The following is a 20776-nucleotide window of genomic DNA, read 5'->3' on the forward strand; positions in this document are numbered from 1 at the left end:
AATCGTCGGAGTCAAATAGGTGACTGGAAATCGGGAACTCACTAGAGAGTATGAATGGAGCAGTTGCAAAGCTCTTTGAGTTTACGAATTAATGGAACCAGAATCTCGGCTAGGAAGTGCGATTTCAAGCAGCTTGGAAAGCATGAAACTTGATTCTTGACACCAGTAGACAGTAAAGTCCAGAGAACTTTGAGGTCGGTGAGTTTGATCTCGGACAGAGGGGCACAGATGAACGAACAGTGTAGGTTCCATCACCTCAGAATGCCGAGGTAATAGAACCTAGGGGGCAGTTGTTGGGATATATTTTCTGAATACCAACACGTGGCAAGGTGACGCCGATGTGTCAGCCAAGGTGCCACGTGTCCTGGTCATGATGCCGAAGTGATCTCGGCAAGGCCGAGGTTATTTCCGAAGATATCGGGATCCGAGATAAGCGGATAAAGGACAAGAGTCCTAGGATGAAGAGGGAACTCAACTTGGATATGGACAAGAGTCCTAGATTGAGAGAAGACTTCAATTTGGGTAAAGATAAGACTCTTAGAGAGTTTATCCTAATCCCACTGGGAGTCCCAGATTAGCAGTAATCCTAAGTCCATTAGGGCCAGGCTCCTATTGGGACTGGGATTGTATTGGCTATAAAAGAGAGGCACCCCCATGGGTCTAAGGTATGCTTTTGATACTCAAGCTTGTGAGTTTAGTACTTGATTTATCTTTGAGAGATATACTGACTTGATCATTGGAGTGCCCCCGGGTGGTCGAAACCACCGCGGGATTCTTATATTTCTGTTGTAGGTCAGTCAGGTGCCATCTATTCTGCCGGTGCTCTCCAGCTGGTTACTAAGCGGGCAGTGTGGTCGGAAAATCACCCACACACCTTTTCATTAATTGAAAACAAAAAGAAATCACAACATATCTCAATATTTGCATTAAAAATTCATATGCAAACGAAATAGTATTTTGGCTATGCTTAGGGCTCTAGAACAAAACAAAGAATGTGGTCCTCTGGGTCGTCTTCGGTTGCCGGCCCAGTTTGTCGGCTAGCTTTCTCTCTGTGGTATGAGATATGGTGGTAAAGGAGTTAAATTATTCAAATAGTTAATGTTTAAGCTAAATTTAAAAATTTTAACTAATTTTAAAGAAGTTTTAAATTTGATTTTTAAAATTTTTTAGTCGACTCGAAATGAGTTTTACAGTTTATTTTGTCACATAATTAACTTTGGATTCCTTTAATAACAACAGACTTTGGTGTAAATATCATATAATTTGTTTTTAAAAATAATAATTTTAAGATACTTGTCAGTGTTTTGGAAATATACGTTTAAAAAAATTAATAAAAATTTAGATGAGAGAACTAAATTAATATGCAACTTGTTAATATCTTGAGATGTAGATTTCAAAAATAATACTAATAATAATAATTTAGACGAGAGAACTAAATTAAAATTGGGACAATAACCACCCCCCCTAAACACCCCACACACACACACACACACAAAAAAAAAAAAAAAAAAACCTCTGAAGTTTGCAACTTATAACAAAATAAGGAGTCATTTGTTAACGTTTTTGCTTCTTGCATTCTGTTTTTGTTTTTACTTTTTTTGGAAACTGAAAATGAAAACTTATTTGGCATATTGTTTTCATTTTTATAATTTTCAAAATTTTTGAAAGCACAAAAAATTTGTTTTTACTTGTTTTTAGAATAAGTTTTCATTTTCTCTTCACCCATCACTTTCGGCCATTTATGACTTATTCACCAAAAAAAAAAAAACTTTCAACCACCACCCACTGCTACCATCACTACCCATCGCCGATGGATAGCAAGCTCCGGCCAATCTCTGGCAACTCTCTAGTGAGTTAGTGTCACCGTCGTGATCTTCGATCACTTCATGATCTTCGGCCAGGTCATGACCTTCAACAGCATCTGACTGCTAACTCCAGTGGACACCTCCGGCCACCAGCTACAACTGGTCACCAGATCCATCCACGATCCATCTCCGCCTACTAATTTTAGCAACTCATCAAATATTTTATTTTTATTTTTATTTGTTTTCAAAATACTTTTGAACACCAAACAAGTTTTTTGTTTTTATTTTTTACAAAAATAAATGAAAACTTGTTTCTTATTTTTGTAAATTGAAAACTAAAAACGTTAATGTACAAGTACGAAATAATATTCTCGTATAATCCTGTTGATCAAGTTTGCACTCTTCCAAACAACATTGCTTTGCCACCTGAAAACACAAACGTGAGCTAACCGGCTGGTGTGTGCCGAAAACCCCTTCGATGCCTAAGTCAGCAACTAGACAATAGACAATAAGCTTTGTGTATTCTAGAGTAAGAATTGTGATACCTGTACATAGGTCCTGCTATGAGTTTTTATAGATTATACCTGACACAATCCTAGTAGGATTCCAAGTCTCCTTATAAGAGTCCTCCTAGGAATCACACTCCCAGTGAAGAGTGTCTATCCTAATAACACTCTACTTACTACCAACTAAGTGAGATGGTTTGCACAATCCTAGTAAGACTCTATGTAGAGTCCTCCTAGGAATATCATGCCCAAGGATAATGCTTATCCTTAAAACACCCTCATCACTACAAGCAAAGTGAGATGGCCACTCCCTTATGCTCGGATATACATTTCTGACCGAGCTGCCTTATCTCGATCCCTTGTCGTTCGAGCCGTGTGATCGAAAGTCGATTTATCGAATTGTGCCCTGCCGAGCTACACATTGTTCGGCCCTCTCCATTGACAAAATCTCGGTCCAATAAAGGACTACCTTCAGATAGCTAGGTCTAATCCCAAGCAACCCATCTCTGATCGACCTAGTGTCTTCTTAGCCCAAGACCAAGCTACATCAACTCTTATCTTGGCCCATTGCGCGGCCTGACTTCCAAAGAAGACTTTTTCTAGCTCGGCCCAATTTGTTTACAAATTACCCTCTCAATTGCCCATTTATTCCATCTGCGTAGCTTGTTTGGGATTATTTTCCTCCAGCCGAGCTAAGAATGCCCAACTCTGTCGAGTTAGAAAAGTTGTTCGATTTCAATAAGTCTTGTCAGTTGCTCAGCACGTCCTTCCATTAATCTAGCATGTCTAACACAACGTCATTCCTAGGATACGTGGCGTGCCCCCATTAGCCCCCCGTTCTCTTGTTACAGCCGTTACACCAAAAATTTGAATAATCCCGCCTTTTTTCCTGCAACGTATGTATCCTTCAAGTACGCAACCGTACGGCAAATCGTTCTTTCTGTGTAACCGGAATATATGCCTCACTTTTTGTAATCATCTTTCAATTAATGAAATTTTTTGATCTCTTGGTGCAGTTACTGTGTTTTTTTTTCAATGTTTTGCATCATTCCGACTGCATGTCTAGCCAAACTAATTAGCTTGGCCTTACGTGATCCTGCCAACCTTCTTTGGCCGTGATACACATCTCGGCTGAAGAATCCAAAAAACTTGTTGGTCAAACCTGCCAACCTAGTTTGGCCGAGGTAACTCTCATCTCGGCTAAAGAGTACAAAAATTTTGTTGGTCAAACTTGCCAATCTACTTTGGTCAAGGTAACTGTCATCCCGGTCAAAGAGTGTAAAAATTTTCTTAGTCAAACCAACCAACCAACTTTGGCCTAGATCCTAATATGGCTGAAGGGTTCCAAAAAGTTTTGTTAGTCAAATCGCCAACCGTTTTTGCCCCCCAGTTAGGTAAGGAGTCTAAAAATTTTTGTTGATTAAACTTGCCAACCGTCATTAGCCTAGATCCTGATCTTGGCTGAAATGTGCAAAAAAATTTTGTTAGTCAAACCTGCCAACCGCCTTTAGCCTAGATCCTGATCTCGGTTGAAGAGTGCAAAAAAGTTTTGTTGGTCAAACCTACCAACCACCCAACTGCCTTTGCCCTCCAGTTGGACAAGGAGTCTAAAATTTTTTTAGAAAGAGTTGGTCAAACCTACCAACCCCTTTACCCCCTGTTGGATACAAATTTGTTAGAAAGAGTTGGTCAAACCTGCCAACCCACTTTGCCCCCAATTGGACAAAGATTTTTGCGCGGTCGGTCCTTCTTTGTCGACCGTGTTAACTTTTGTCGAAGTTGTTTTGTCCGACATCACTGTTTGTATCGGACTCTGCCTTGGTGCGCATCCCATCTTCCTCTACTAAGATATGTTGGTGTACTCTCTCCATTAGGGCTTCCATAGCAAGAGGCGGCGTCATTGTCATTGAATCCCTCAATTTATTGCCAGCCGACAAACCTCATTTGTATTGTGCGATAGCTAGATTTGTGGGGCAATCTCCAATCTAATTAAAAGTCTCCCAATACCAGTTATTGTAGAACCTCAATGTTTCCTTCTCGTCCATGTCTATGGAGAGAAGCTGGTTAATCTCCACTGGCGTCTTAGTGTTTGTTTTGAATCTGGTCACAAATGCCTCCGTTAGTTGCGCCCATAAAGCTATGCTACCTTCTGGCAACCTTTCAAAGCACGTTAAACCCAGGTCACCAAGGCTGGAAGGAAACAGGATGCACATTAGAGCCTCGTTTCGCCGATACACGACCATAACCTGGCGAAAGTGGCGAAAGTGCATGTAGGGGTCTAACTTCCCCTCATAAATAGTGAATTTGGGCTGGTGGAAGCCTGAGGGTAATGGTGCGTTCTCTATCGCTGGAACGAACGGCGAGCTCTGTAACCTTGCTAATGCTTTGTCTGCTGGTTCATAGGCAAGGCGTGGCTCTGGCATTCTAACCTCGACACCCCCATGTGTTCTTGGAGCTAACCGTTGTAATGTGGAGACTCTGCAAGGGTCGCGAACCTGAGTGTCTTCTCTCTTTCGAGCCCTTTCTTCAAGCACTGTTCGCAGGTCCATTGACTAAGGCAACTCCGTGTGCCTAGATATCGTTTGGTGCGAATGTGAGGGCCGATAGCTGCTTCCTTCTGTGTAAGACCTTTCAGTCCTCGTTCTCTCAGACCTGGAGTAACGAGTCCTGGAAGTCCTCGATTGTGTATCGCCTGACCTAAGGCTTCTACTTTCAGCTTGTGATGTGGTGTGACTTCTCTGTCACGATCTTCTGAGTGGCGAGGGTGCACCCTGCTCTTACCAACCACTTCTTCTGCCGCCCCTTTGCCCCTTATCTGGCGCTTCATAGTCTCCATATCTGCCGCCATCCTCCGTATCAATTCGTCTTGCTCCCTTACCCGATCTTCTAGAACTTGAGGATTCAACCTTCGCCTCGGCCTTTCAGGGCTTTGGGAGCGACGAGGACTGGAGCCCCGTCTTTCACGGGTATCACTCCGCGGGTTGCATCGTTGGGGATTTAACTCTACCATGGGTGGGATAAAAGGTAAGCCTTCGCGCCTTCTGCCCTCCTCCGGGGTTTGCCCATCAATGGCTGAGTGTGACAAGTCTTCATTGTGCGCCATTGAAATCAGTTGAAAGAAAACTTAATCAAGAGGTTCATTCTTTGTGATTGCAATTCCCACAGACGACGCCAATTGTACAAGCGCAAAATAATCTTTTCGTATAATCCTGTTGATCAAGTTTGCACTCCTCCAAACAATGTTGCTTTGCCACCTGAAAACACAAACGTGAGCTAACCGACGGGTGTGTGCCGGAAACCCCTCCGATGCCTAAGTCAGCAACTAGACAATAGACAATAGACAATAAGCTCTGTGTATTCTAGAGTAAGAATTGTGATACCTGTACATAAGTCCTGCTATGAGCTTTTATAGATTCTGCCTGGCACAATCCTAGTAGGATTCCAACTCTCCTTATTAGAGTCCTCCTAGAAATCACACTCCCAGTGAAGAGTGTCTATCCTGATAACACTCTACTCACTACCAACCAAGCAAGATGGTTTGCACAATCCTAGTAGGACTCTATGCAGAGTCCTCCAAGGAGTCTCATGCCCAAGGATAATGTTTATCCTTAAAATACCCTTTTCACTACAAGCCAAGTTAGATGGCCACTCCCTTATGCCCGGATATACATTCCTGACCGAGCTGCCTTATCTTGGTCCCCTGCCGTTCGGGCCGTGTGATCGAAAGCCGATTTATCGAATTGCACCAAAGCAACCCATCTCTAACTGACCTAGTGTCTTCTTAGTCCAAGACCAAGCTACATCAGCTCTTATCTCGACCCATTGTGCGCCTTGACTTTCAAAGAAGACTTTTCTTAGTTCGACCCAATTTGTTACAAATTACCCTCTCAGTTAACAAACGAAGTTTTAAGTTTTCAAATTTGTTGATTTGAACCATGATCTTTTAATTTGTTTTTAATTTAAACAATTTGCCAATTTTCGCTAATTAAAATCGATGAAAAACAAGTATTTTAGTTATTAAAATCAATATAAGCATATATAAAATGTCTAAAATATCATTTTTTTATTGAGTTTAATTACTAAAATACCATTTTTGTGGGGGTTAATTTTACTTAACAGAAATATGCAAATTGTTTAAATAAAAAATTATAAGGTTTTAAATTAATAAAATTAAAAAATTAGAATTTATTTTGTTATAAATGTCAAACCTTAGAGTTTTTGTAATATTCAACTTGAAGCATGGGAATAAAATTATCAAAATTAAAATAATAGGAATTAAATTGAAATTTGAGTAAAATTATTTTTTAAGTAAAAAGTGTAATTTATATTAAAAAAATAAAATATCAAACAAATAAAAATCAATCTAAGGAGTTATTTGGGATAATCTAAACAAGTAGATTTTTTAACATTTTACAAGAAAATATACAAAAAAAAGTAATGATATGACCCAAATAAATATACTTATCTAAATAAATTCACTTACTTAAGAAATGTTAATCAAATTATAAATATTTATAGACCATGAATTATATATATATATATATATATATCAGAAGATCGTGACAATTTTGATAGTAGTGGAAGCGGTGGTCTTAGGCCTGGCCAGAACATCGGCTATGGTTAGGATAGCAAAATACCTCGAACGATCGGGTCTTTGATTCTCCTCAACTTTGACGGAAATAGAATAAGGTCAGAATTGGAGAAACCTTCGTACCTATGTAATTTGTGTGTAATATACTACACTCGTGTTATGCACGGTATTACATGAGTAATTAAAAAATAATATTAATATTAAATAATAATTAAAAATATTTTTAAATGAAGAGAAAAAAGAGATTAATAAATTTTAATTGTTTTTATGACAATTACAGTTAAGGTAATCAATGGTGTGTTTTATGTATTAAATATAAAAATATATGTTATAATATAATTAGTAAAAAATAAAGACAAAATAGAATAAATTAAAAAAATTGTGCTTACGGTAAAACATAAACAAATGGAAATAATGTAAATGATACATGTAGTTTATATGATGTGTCAATTTGATTTCTACTATTTCAATTTGCTCGAATTTGTCCCATAATTTAACGGATTGTGATATATTAGTATAACAAATAACGGTTGTTAGGTTTGATGGACGTAAAGTCAAACGATATATCAATTTAGTCCTTGTGAAAATCGAGTAAATTAAAACAATAGAGACTAAATTGACACATCATGTAAACTATAGGGACCAAATTGACACATCGTTTGAGTACGTGATGACTTTTCGTCTACCAAACCTAGCAACCATTATTTATTTGACTAATATGATACAATCCTTTAAATTAAGAGGGTAAAATCGAGCAAATCAAAATAGTATAGACCAAATTGACACATCATGTAAACTATAAGGACCATTTACATAATTTATCCTAAATAAATTATGCCATTGAAATTTTGTAGCCTCCGTTTGGGAAGTAGGTTGGCTTTTTGGCTTTTTTGGCTATTTTAACATGGAGCTAAAAAGCCTGGTTTGGGAAAGGCTTTTTGGCTTTTTGACTTTTTGGTGAGGTGTCCATATGTAATATTACTAAACTGCCCCTGCAATTAATTTTGTCCAACTGTGACGTCACCACTTACTTTCCCCTTTTTTTTTTTTAATTTTATTTTTATTTCGGCGGCTGTGCTATGGAATTGTTGACCCAAATGGTTTTTTTTTGTCATTTTAATATTTGTTTTTTTTATTACATTAATTTGGTTTTGTTTTGTTTTTTTTTTTGTCTTGGTTTTTTCATGTGTTTTTTTATGTTGATTTTAAAATTATTTTTTTTAATTTTCTGTAAAATGATAAAAAGTGAAGTTTTAAATAATTGTCCTGTGTATTTCAAGGTCTTTTTTTTTTTTTGCAAATGGTTTTTTCATGTGTTTTTTATTTTTATTTTTGTTTTTGTTTTTCATTTTCTGTACAATGATAAAAAAGTGAAGTTTTAAATAATTGTCCTGTGTATTGTAAATAATTTAATTTTAATTTTATTCAATTTTATTTTACATATTTAAATATTCAAAAAAATTAAATAATTTAAAATGTTAATATTTTTAATTTAAAAACAACTCTACACTCAAATCGCAACCAAACACATAAAACAAAACTTAATTAATTTTTAATTTTAATTTTAATTTTATTTTAATTTTTAATTTTATTTTAAATATTTAAATAATGTAAATAATCTAAAAAATTTACGTTGGCAAAAATTTAAAATAAATATTCAAAAAATTTAAATCGTAAAAATTTAAATAATTTAAATATTCAAAAAATTTAAATAATTTAAAATGTTAATATTTTCAATTTGAAAACAACTCTACACTCAAATCGTAACCAAACACATAAAACTAAACTTAATTAATTTTTAATTTTATTTTAATTTTAATTTTATTTTAAATATTTAAATAATATAAATAATCTAAAAAATTTACCTTGGCAAAAATTTAAAATAAATATTCAAAAAATTTAAATCGTAAAAATTTAAATAATTTAAATATTCAAAAAATTTAAATAATTTAAAATGTTAATATTTTTAATTTGAAAACAACTCTACACTCAAATCATAACCAAACACATAAAATAAAACTCAATTAATAAATTATTTTTAAAACTCATAACCAAACACATAACTCGAAACTCTATACTACTTTCACAACTCTACACTCAAATCATAACCAAATACATAACAAAAAATTAAAATATTTAAAAATATTTTTATAAATAGAGTTTGAATTTATTTTTAGAAAATATTTTAACAAAAAACAAGAAAATGTTTTTAATTTTTTTTTTCAACTTTCTTTGTTTTTTCTTGGGAAAAGGATTTTTTGGAGAAAAAGTTTTTTTTTTATACTTTTCATGTGTTGAGGCGTTGCCATAATTTATGTGGGGTAATTTCGTAAATTTACATTATCCTTGATTGTTGCCCAGGGGAGCATCTATTCACAGACACACACCTCTCTCTATACACATCTTCCACACACAACCCTCCAACATATTTCTTCATTAAGTGTGTGTGAAAAGTGGATGTGGTGTGTGCAAATAGAACCTCCCGTTGCCCAGCACCAAAACAACTTTTTGTCCTCACTTGGCTAATTAGCCTATTTTGTCCTCACTTGGCTAAAATAGCCCAACATTTCCTTCCCAAACGGTGCCATAATTATAAAATCCGATTATAGAATAAATCACATGTGCCAATTAATTTTTAAATTTTATCTTTCTTGTGAAACTCAATAAAAATGGTTAATAAAATAAAAAAGAAAACAAAGGAGTAGTCCCTTTCTTGGTCACTCATCGAATTAATCTTCTCCTTTATTAAGCATAGTTGCAAGTTCTCCCCCTCAAATAGTTCAATTACAATAAAATTAACCATTGAAAATAAAAATTCAAATTCAAATTTAGAGTGTGCCAATTTAGCATTTAGCCCAATCTAAAGTTTTTTTTTTTTTTTTTTTTTTGTCTGACTTCACCATTAAAACCAATATTTTCATAATTTTAAAACTAATATATATATATATATATATATATATATTAAACTTTTTCATATTAAAAAAAAAGTTTATAAAAAATAGGGCCACATAGGGCCACTCTGGTTAAAATCTAATCTATTAGCCTAGATGATGACTTGTTTTTAATGCCGACATAGGGCCACTTTGGTTAAAAGCCAAAAAGTTTATTTTTTGGGTTTTTTTTTTTTTTTTTTTTTTTTTTTATCATATCACCTCTCTACTTTTTTACATATTTAAAATAAAAAATCAAAATAAAAAAATCAACTTTTAACATACTAACTTAAGCCTCGTTTGGCAAGTGACTTTTTTAGCCAAAAAGTTAAAAAGTCACTAAAAAAAATTAAAAAGCCAACAATCTATACCAAAAAGTCAAAGATTCTCATTTCTCTCTACTTTTTACACATCTTTTCGTAAAAAGCTAAAAAATCATCCCAAACATACTAGTTTTTTTAGCTAATATTTTAGCCAAATAGCCAAAAAAGTTATTAAATTAGCCTGTTCCCAAACGAGGCCTTATTGATAAGAACTCAAGTCTAAGTGTGATTTTTTTTTAGACCAAACTATTTAGACTATATAAGCTATTCAACTATAGTTACCATTAGAGGATGAAGTCTATTATCATTTATCTTAAAAATAGTTTGGTAATCTACCTTAAATTTATATATATATATATATATATATATATATATATATATATATATATATATGTATTTTAATAAATTATGTATAACTCACCCTTCAAATAATATTTTTTATATGGATTTTTAAAGTGAGTAATATTATGTGATCATATTTTGATATTAGATTTTAGTAATCATGTATTATACCACATCACATGACACTAATTATATTATTTAGTAGGCGTCATATGACACATTTAATTATTATCTTTAAAGCGTCACATCAGATACTATCAAATATGGTCACTAAAATATTACTCCCTCCGTCCCAAAATAATAGTCCCTTTTGGGGAATCCAACTTTTTTTGGTAGTACAATTATTGTACTTTTAAAAAGTTGGTTTTCCAAAATTACCCTTTGATAGTACACTTTTTTGAGAATATCAATGTCATAATTGTACTTTTTATATTATTTATGAATTTAAAAGAAGGGCAAAATGGGAAATTTATATTATTTTTGTACTTAATTTTTGAAGAGGGACTAATATTTTGGGACAATGAAAAATGGAATAAGGGACTAATATTATGGGACGGAGGGAGTACTAAATTTCATATTTTATTTTTTTTAAATTCAAAAATTTCAAATTTCAAATGAGGCAGGGTTTAATAATGAATAAGATTTTATTTTTCATTTTCTATTTAAAAGATTTTCAAATTTTCAAATTAGATATATGACTAGATGTGTCCATAGTTTTATGTTAATTATATTTTTTAGCTTTAAAAAAATTTATAGAATTATTTAAAAAAAAGAAGTAAAATGTAAACTTTGAACCAAACAAATAAAACTTTGCTTAATAAAATTTGAAAATTAAAGTTGATAGGTCATGATGAATATGTATTGCATGGATCCATCTTTTACTATTATCTTATCGTAAAAAAATAGTAGTATTTCATTGTTATTAATTTAAAATTATGAAGTAGTGTTCAATTGTCATTATCATTTAAATTTTTGATTTATTTTCCATGTCAATATTATAAAAGAATCGTATATTTAGGAATTTGAATGGTGATAATTACACCATCTAAAAAAAAGTGATAATTACTGAATTTAAAATATACATAATAATTAAAATGCCAATAATTATAATTAAAGTGAAATGATCAATGATTTTATGACACATGTATTTTCATATTTTATTAATTTAAAATTATAAAAAATTTAGATTAGAAGTTTTAAATTCATTAACTGTTTGTGAAAAAAAATATAAAAATTATATCCTTTGACTAAAACATAAGTTTTGGCTAAAATCATGAGGTATTGGATGATTTGCGGGCATACCAAGGCAACAATGCCTAAGTTGTGAAAATACTTTTGAAAAAATTTGACTTCTGAAAACAAGGAGTTGTGTGAGGTTCAAATGGATAAAAGACTTCATGGTTCTTGTTTTGCCCCAATTAAGAGGACTTAAATCTCTATGGAGTTTTTAATGCCAAAAACAGAGGTAAATAAAGGGAAATAAGCACCAGAAAATATGCTTTTTTAATTCATTGGATTGAACAAATAAAAGTATGAAAACAAGTTTGAAAACATGAAATTGAATTACAAAATGGATGTAAACACAATTTAAATCTCAAAACAATTAATGCCTATGAAAGCCAAAAATAATTAATCTGACATGGATGTCATGAAAAACTTGGAATCTAAGGCTAAATCTATAGAAAATATGCTTTTCAAGTTTACTCCTAAGTTGAACTAGGGCTAACTAAAGATAAATAGCACTGGGATATGTACTAAGTTGTGTTAAATATTAGATTGATTGGGGTTTACTCCATCTTCATTTCTTGTATTTATAGATGTTGGAGCCTCTTGAAAATCATGAACAACCTCCTAGAAATCATCAACAGTTTTGTAGTAATCTCCATAAAATCCTAAACATGGGGTGTTGGACAGCCTCGTGGAGTGACATATATCCCAACCGCCTTCTTCTTAGCAATTTGTTAGTTTGTTCCTCATGGATAGAGTTGACCAAATCCTCCTTCAAATCTCAACCCTTGGATAGTGGATGAGGGTTTTGAATGATTGTCACATGTTCTTGCTTGGTCAAAGAGAAGCTTTCATTTTAGGAGATGTTAAAGCCTCCAAATTCTAGCTATTGGATGATATTGATAGTGGAAACCTTTTGCTTTAGATGATTGCCATGTGTCCTATGACCAAGTTTTGAAGCCCAAATATCTCAAAAATATGCTAAATAATCTGCTGCATGTGTTAAATTTGCTAATTTATAAGAGGTTCAATTGTTGTCATATTTTTCTGACCATTGGATCATATGTAATTGGACTCCAAGTGTGAGAGGTGATTGACACGTGCCGGAACTACCAGGCCAAATCCTAATATTGTAGTTATATGGTGGTTCAAATGGAGATAATGGTCAACAACAATCTCCAAAAATGTAAGGAAACCTTTTGTTGGAAATATTGATAGAATAATATCTTTAAATTAATTCATATATATTAGGAAACTACCACCCCATTATGTGATGATAGATATATTTGATAAAATTATCAAACACCTCCACTTTCACGGGTCACCCTCGCCATGTGTCACCTTATGATTTGACTATGGTTTTTGAAAAAAAACACCTTAGAGATAGTTTTATCAAGCTTTTTCAAATATAAAAAATTGAATAAAACTACTGTTAGTAATGGGCGCCCATGTGGCATGACCATTTGAATTTGAATTTGGAATCCTATCCAAATAGGTTTTGAAATTGAATTCAAACCTATTTAGGATAACCACTCAAGATACAGATATTATCAGTTTTAACTGATATGGATAGACATAATAATATATTATATATCTGATATATGGTTATGGGTAATTAAGAGAGAAACAACGTATGATCTGTTTCTACCCATATACTGACTCTCTCCCACAAAACAACGATCAAGCCTTTTGCACTGTGATTTGTGTGGGTGATATTCAATCTGTGATATCACTCCACTGCTGGGTTGATTATCAGGATTCTGGAAGCACGTGATTTATCCACGAGGTTCTATCATCTAAAGGTATGATCTGATTATTTTATCCGCTGCATGTTTTGTGTTTTGATTTACATTGGTTTCAGAGCATGTTAATGGATATTTTCGTGTTTCCTATAATCATGTGTATACTTTTATATGTATGTGTATATATTATACACATGAATATTTGTAGAGGAAGAAAAAAAATTTCAGATTAGGAGCATAAATATTTTTCTTATGTTCATTAATGTCTTTTTTCATACAATAAATAGTTTTATTTTGAAAAAAGGAGTTCGGCAATACAAAAATCGGACCAGAAAGCACCTTGGAAGGCGGCGCGTGCAGACCACGCGCCACCTGACGCCGTAAGCCGCAGCTACGCGCCACCACGCGCAGCCACGCACTCCCATGCGCCAGATGCCCTCCTGACGCGCCTGCACGCGCCATCACGCGCGCGTCGGCGGCGCTGTCCACGCACGCGCGCCGCGTGCTGAGCCGAGCGCCGAGCCGCTTTTGAGCCGTGCGTCGAGCCGCTCAGAGTCGGTGCTGAGCCGCGCCGTTTTCCTCTTGCGACTTGGCTGGCTTGGCTGGCTTGGCTGCTTATGCCTTAGGCTCTGTTTGTTTGTTTTTAATTCTGAATTGCGTTAATTAGCCATAATTTATTCGTTATAGCTTTGTTTTAAGCATGGTTGGTACCGTTAGACTCAGAATTAATTTTTCTACATTCTGAAAAATTTTGAAAATTTTATGAAAATAAAAAATATTTTTCCTGAAATAATAATGCATTATTTTTGCTTTAAAATGCATCTGGTGTTGCATGATTAAATTTATGGGGCTGAATTTTTTATTGTAGACTATTGATATAGTTTACTATTTACTGGTATAGTTATAGCATTTTATCAGATTCTGGAATATTTATTTCTGATTTTATGTGTGTTTATTAGTTATTTAAAATTCCAGAAAATTCCAGAAAATTCCAGAAAATTTCAGGATGATGTACTTTCTGTTATGGCATAATTTAAATATTTAATACAACATATTTTTTTTAGAGTTTGTAATATGTTGTAATTAGAGGAGCATGATTATTTATTTATTTATTTATTAGAATTCCATTATTAAATGAATATAGCATGAGTTATTTGTAAATTTACATTAAGATGCTATTGTATGGAATTTATCATGCTTTGTATATGCCATAGTCAGTGGGAGGTTATTCGGTTGAGAGAAATCTTTGTAGATTAACTCCCGAAAACCAATATTTTGCGCATAAATTAAATTAAATTTTGGATAATTGTCACCTGTGGCGCAAGAGATGATTACGAGCATAGCGGATTTTCGATCTTGCGACTTGTGTAATATTGTCACTATTTAATTTAGATTTTTGCGGCAAAATTATATTATGCTAATCAAATTAATCCCAATGCGAATTTCTCTCTAAATTGATTTAACTTATGGAAGTTAATTTGATTGACCTAACTTAGTAGAGATGTTCAAATGTGAACAAACTAATCCCATTCTTTAGATGAGCAAAAGTCTTGGAGACTTTAGGTCAAACCTTAATTGAGCCAAAGTAAGGAAACATGACTCAAAGTCGCCGTGGTTTTGGTGCCTTGTTTGGCACAATAAAAACTAATATGTGCGCTATGGTTAGCGGCATACTACGTAGTTTTGGTTGGCGAGTTTTGGAGTTATGAAATTAGTAAGCCCTCAATAGATCAGTATATGATCTTGACTAATGAGCTGCGCGGATTGACTTTGTAATTTGATTTGTAAATAATGTTACATCATTGGATGAAGTAACATTCAAGAGTCACGTCATCCTAGAAATGCGAGCTTAAATAAATTAGTCATTAAGTGTAAGACGAGTAGCCAGTATGAGCAGTGTTTTGCTCTCTACCCAATTATTGGGAGTTGGATGGAGCAAAAATTGCATGCACTATAATAGTGTGCGTTGAAATATCACGTGAAGTTAAAAGATTAGCGCTTAGAAGCTGCAAAATCTATTAACACTAAGTGAAAAGATTAGCGCTTAGAAGCTGCAAAATCTATTAACACTAAGTGAAAAGAGTAGCGCTTAGTAGCTGCAAAATCTATTAACACTAAGTGAAAAGATTAGCGCTTAGTGGCTGCAAAATCTATTAGCATTGCCAACTTGTCTAAGTTTGGACACTTACTGTTTCCACACTTGAGTATGAGACATGAGGAAGGGCTTCTTTGTACAATTCCTTAGCTAGGCTAACGTTTTTTTTTAATAACGTTTAACACTAAGCGCAAACGTTGCGGCATAGTGATGAAAAGGTCAAGGCCGACAAGGTTGTTATGACTCTAAGAATTTGACGCATCACTTGTGAGAGCATTGTGTTGAATTAGACTCTTTAGCCTAATTCGCGCTTAAGTTACTTTGGAGCTGTCATAGTTGATAGCTTATTCTCTCCTTCTTGTGGATAGTAGAATTAATTGCAAGTAACTATGAAGCGAGAAATAGATATGGCAATATGAGTATCGTCATCTTTCAACTAGATGTATTAAAGTGTATGGAGAATAAAATTGACTTGAAGGTGCAGGGGATTAGCACTTACTAGTTAAATTTGCGACTTAGGCACAGTTGATATCTCCATGACATCCTTTTATGATCTAGTGAATATGAATTAGTCCTGAGTCATTACCTAGTTGGGCCTAAACCTTTTAAACTTATCTTCGAGAACTCACACATTAAGATGATTGGAATTAGTTTATGACATTGGTCATGAACCAGTGGCTTATTATACTTAATCACATTAATGAGATGATGACACGATGGTTTGAATAGGCCTTCTCGGGCCCACTCGCTTATGACATCCTGCTCTCATGTGAATGTGTAACTTTGTTCGCAATGGGTGCGCACAAGTAAGTAGGAAAGCCGTAGAAGGTCATTTGATTTGGCGCATTTAGTCCACTATGATATTTGTGACTAGATATGTGTAAGGGTATGATAGCTAAGCCTCAATCTTGACACATTTATAGATTACGATACGCATCTGAGTCAAGACTATTTGATCTCCCATAAGTCAAAAGTTTTGAGATGATTTTTGACATTGCACATATGAGGTTGAGATCAATTAGATAACAGCTTTCATGTTTTTTAGTTTTGACCAAGGTGGCGAGTATCTATTTGAGTTATCTTTAGAAAACTTTGTGAAGAGAGATGGATGCTTAGAAAATTGATTATTCCTAGTACTCAACAACACAATGGTGTAGTAGAGAATAAGGAATTAAATATTGTTAATGTTAGGTGGATAATGGCGCAAAATGTTTCCCAATTGGAAATTACACTAGTTTGTTGCCTATATCCCTAACTAAGTGCCCTCCATATCAGATTTTACACTCCATTTGAGTAATGGGTTAGCGGAGAGCCATCTATGGGCGATCTGTAACCGTTAAGCAGCTTATCTTTATTTTACTTCTCATAAGATTGCGAAGATCAGACCTAGGGTTCTATAGCGCATTATTGTATGCTGTCTTGTAAACACAAAGGGTCATGTGGCGCATTATTGTATGTGGTCATGCAAACCCTCCGGGTCATGTGCATATAGGTAAGCAGCTTTGTGATAGTGTAACTAAGTCACATAAAGTTTTATTAGTAAAGGTGACGTGAATAGAGTTTTTGGAACTCTATAAGATGGAGAATTCCAAGCATAGCGCTCTATGTAGCCTAGTTGAGAATGGAAAGAAATTTCTAATATCCTAGGGACAGTGGGAGCGATGTGCCTACTAATGGATTACTCCATTAGAGTAGAATACTCTACATTCTTAGTTGCGTGGTAGCAAATGTGAAAATTTTCCACGTCATCACTGGGTGATTAAGAGGGAAACATTCATGATTGCTCCGCAAGATGATAAAGAGCCTAGGATAATACCAAAGGCTCTAGTCCCCTGTTTTTAGAAAGTGGATCAATGTTGCACAGTTTAAGACAAAGTCTTTGAGGATTAACCATTTTTTATAATTTGGTTGACTTTCCATTATGACGCAAAACTGTTATAAAGTTATGCGTAATTTGGATAGTCATTGTTGAGGCATAAGGCTCGCTAGATACCGAAAAGTCGCACCATTGAGGAAAGTGTAGACCATGAGAAGACTTCCTCATGGGGAGTGAGGTTATTTTGACTTAGGCTATAATTGACATAAGTTCGGAACATTGATTTGTGGACATTGTGACCTAATTTCTCATTAGAGAGTTGGATAAGTAGATCCGTAGGGATTTACCTTCTACTTTTATGGTGAAAAGTTAGGAGCGCAAAAAGGTTGCTGGTTCCAATAAATCTTTTACAACCTAAAGCAGTTATCCAAACAGTGGTTCTTAGATTTCGTCAAGCCATGATAGGCCAACGATGATCAATGAAGACCACTGAGGCATGATCAATGGTCCAAAAGAAGTTTTTTCCTTACTTAGTCATTATGAGCCAGGAATTTATAAGGTTGTCGCCACCTAGGGTGGGCAGTCCTCTATTTTAGATATGATGGACATGGGTGATGTAATTTATATGCTCGGATGTACGATCCTTAGGGATTGTTTTAGGAAAATTCTCGGTTTGTCTTCGATGACTACATAGAGAATATCCTAGAATGATTCTAGATGCAAAATTGCAAATCCATTGACTTACCTATCGGTAAAAGCCAGAGCCTTAGCTATTGAGTGAATCCTCGGATTGTCTTTGGGAGGACCTATATTCCTTGATCTTTTCTTTGTTGTGGGAGCCTAAAGTACGCTATGTGGGCGTATTCGGCATGATAAGTGTTATCTTTGATAAATGGTTAACTGAGTTGTTTAGACATTGACCTTGCTCATTAGACTGTGGATAAAATGCTTTATTAGAAGCATATTAATTTGCTCCTTGTAAAATTCAATGCGCTAGTTGGGCGCATTAAGAATGAACGCAAATTGGTCACCAAAAAATATCTTTAGAGAGGTTATTGCGCAAGAGGTAGTGATCTTAAATCATTTCATGTGAGGCGCACATGGTGGATTCCGTTGTATATACTTATCGCAAGAGGTGATGATAAGGCTTATGTTTGGAATCTATAATTGCGCAAGCTGTGGTCATTTTTTTTTAAAATCGATCACTTATTTTGAGATGATGGGATGTTGACACTATTATGGTTTGTGTCATAATGATTAGCAAATGATGATGTCAGCAGGCAAGATTGGCTCACTCACACGAGCAATCGCCCTTGGCGCTTGGGAGCGAGCAAGGATGAGACTGGTGGTTTATTTTCATTTGGAGCCAAGAGAGGCTTAAATAATCCACTATGCATGTCGCCTTGGTTACAACCAAGATGAGGTCGTGTTAAGGACCAAACATGGATGATAGTACCCACTTTCCATGTTGTGCCTGTTATGATTAGCCAGATGCGAGATCTCATTTGGCGCCTAGAAGGCGAGCAAATAGAGAATTCGGGTTAGGCGCTAAAAAGCGACTAGACTAATATCTGTACGGTGTATCGAGTATGACATCACTCTTTATGGAAGAGTTATTCCACCGTAGCATGTATTCATACTATATGTGCTTGGCGACCGAGTAATGAGGTGAGAGAATGGATCCCTGCTTCCTCACCGTGTGAGTCTTACGTGTCATTATTGATATGACTTTCATTTATGTACCCTTTTGTGACTTTTGACTATGTCATAAGGTAAGGGGTTGATGTTCTGCTACTTTGGTATGTTGCCTGCGGTCATGCATGATTCGGCCTTAAGGGACATCACTGGGAAAGCGGTCAATCCTAAACTAAATGGCATGAGTGCAAAGGGAAGATCATCTAGTATTACACCACTGTTGTATATTCACTGCCGGCAACTCATATCGCTTTGTATGAGAGGCGAATTGAGTGTGAATATATTGCAAGAATTGAGAGGGTCAAACATGCTCTTTTTGAGGGATTAGAGATGTTTTTTTTGGACCGGTGTAATTAGATGGGTCTGGGGTATATGAGACACTATTTCTGTTCTTTTTGGGTTGATGTCTCTATGCTGGCTCATTTTGAGTTTCTAGTATAAAGCTCCCACATGCAGGTGTTCTCAGCAGTCGCACGGTGCAGTGGCTAGTATGAGATTGTTTATTTTTGGGAGATTGAGATAGAGATGTGGCAGTGTCATGCCAACTCATGTGCGAGTGGGAGATGTTAGTAATGGGCGCCCATGTGGCATGACCATTTGAATTTGAATTTGGAATCCTATCCAAATAGGTTTTGAAATTGAATTCAAACCTATTTAGGATAACCACTCAAGATACAGATATTATCAGTTTTAACTGATATGGATAGATATAATAATATATTATATATCTGATATATAGTTATGGGTAATTAAGAGAGAAACAACGTATGATCCGTTTCTACCCATATACTGACTTTCTCCCACAAAACAACGATCAAGCCTTTTGCACTGTGATTTGTGTAGGTGATATTCAATCTGTGATATCACTCCACTGCTGGGTTGATTATCAGGATTCTGGAAGCACTTGATTTATCCACGAGGTTCTACCATCTAAAGGTATGATCTGATTATTTTATCCGCTGCATGTTTTGTGTTTTGATTTACAACTACCATGCACATCTATTTATTTGCATGACCATCGCACACGACATCATTCAGTTGGGCGGTCTTTTTCGATATAAACATTAACCTAACAAAATTTTTACCTATATAATAATATAGATAGAAGTATAAATATAAATATAGATTTTATATCATAACCATTGAAATTAAAATAGTAATGTCATTACACATTTTGAAATCACAAATTTAATAAAATAATATTGGCAATGATTAAAAGGATATAAAAATTAATGTAATTTATTTAAATTAGATTTTGGACTAATCACAAAATGGCATATGCATTTTAAGTGGTTTAAAATTTAAAAAATATAAGAAAGTTAAATTGAGATTTTCAACCTCAAAGAGGTCAAGACGTTTTTACTTATATTATATAATTGTTAAATTTAAAAAAAATATATATATAAATCTATATAATATATCATCGAGTTTCGATTATATTACGTATATAATATAATATTAATATATTTATCCATCCCTAACTCACAATGGAGTGGGAATAGTTTCTTAAATATCGGGCCGGGTCAGGTTAGGTCAAAGTGAGAGCAGGGCTCGAGGTGGGGTGAGAGGATAGGGGAGTCCCAACCCATCCCTTATCAGTTACCGTCGTAGTCGCGGTAGTGGTAAGAGGTTGCGGCAGTGGACAAACCGTCCATAGTTGGAGTATTTTTGTATTTATTTTCACTTTACCCCCAACTAGCTCTA

The sequence above is a fragment of the Camellia sinensis genome, chromosome 3, assembly GCF_055761805.1.
Source record: "Camellia sinensis isolate YWXY chromosome 3, ASM5576180v1, whole genome shotgun sequence".
Classification (NCBI taxonomy): Eukaryota; Viridiplantae; Streptophyta; class Magnoliopsida; order Ericales; family Theaceae; genus Camellia; species Camellia sinensis.